Source organism: Myotis davidii, unplaced genomic scaffold (genome assembly GCF_000327345.1).
Source record: "Myotis davidii unplaced genomic scaffold, ASM32734v1 scaffold534, whole genome shotgun sequence".
NCBI lineage: Eukaryota > Metazoa > Chordata > Mammalia > Chiroptera > Vespertilionidae > Myotis > Myotis davidii.
In genome coordinates this window covers 6,155,100-6,156,306 of record NW_006286678.1, presented here as the reverse complement: position 1 = coordinate 6,156,306, position 1,207 = coordinate 6,155,100, and positions in this window count along the sequence as shown.

The following is a 1,207-nucleotide window of genomic DNA, read 5'->3' as shown; positions in this document are numbered from 1 at the left end:
TGCCATAGAACAGGGGCTCCTAAAACTGAAAATAGGTTTAAACAGATAATGCAAGCAAGCAAGCAGGACAACATCGACCTGGGAATCCAGTCCCAGGGCACAGAGAGGAAGCCCATCTGGGTGCTTCGCAGCCTCAAGGGATGAGAAACAGGGTTTGGTATCCAGCCAGGGATTAAACGGAGACCCAGAAGGCAGGCTGAGCGGCTCAGAGACCACATCCTGAAGCACCTTTGTTGCCAAGGCCATGCAGGCCTGGAAAGGCATAAGGTAGGTGAGGAGTGGAGCCTGGCTTTTGTTTTAGAGAGATCATTCAGAAAGGGTGGTGAGAAAGGCTAGGGCTGGAAGCGGGGCTGCCAGGGAGGAGGTATTTGCAGTGACCCATAGGCGAGAGACCGCCAGCCTGATCTGGGGCAGGGCCATAGGGCTCAAGACAGAGGACAGGAGGCACTCAGATTCATCTTCTCCATTTGGCCCCATGAGCCCTGGAGGATCCCCATGTCACTCTTTACATAGAGAACAGGCCCTGAGACACTTAGTTCGGTGTCTGCTCTCCCAGAACCCTCCTCCTGGGTGATCCTGTGGTCTGGGTGAAGTTTGGAAAGAGGAGCAGATAGAGGAGGGGTGGAGATCCATCCAGAGGAGGAGAGGCACAAGGGAGGATGGGGAATCTAGGGGCCTATATGTGTTTGAAGGTGGGAATAGGGGCACAGACTTGCCAAATCACAGATGCAGTTTTTCATGTTGTGCTGCAAAAATTTGCATGAAACTAATTCCCTGCTCAGAAGCACAAAGTCCCTCCCTTCCCCCTCCCTCCCTCCTTCTTTCCCTCCCTTCCCCCCACAGTGGGCCCTGATCTCCTTCACTACCCATTCTTCATGGAGGCATATGTCTTCAGAGGACTGTCTCCTTCCAGTGGCAGCCCAGAGTCTGATCTTGATCCCTGCTGCTGTAAAGCTGCCTCCCTGATAACGGGGATTTCCAAACAGGACTGATGAACTGGTAGCCATGTGGCCCCAAGATTGGCTCCCTCCCTTCGTCTTCCACAGCCAGCCTGTATTCTCCCAGGGCCGGGGGGAGGGGGAGGAGGAGAAAAGAGGCTCTCAATCTACCCCACCCCACTCCCTTGAAACTCAACTTCTGTGTTTTGTTAGAGAAAAATTAGAGAATTGAAGACAATGTCACAGATACCCAGGCCCAGGGAAACCAA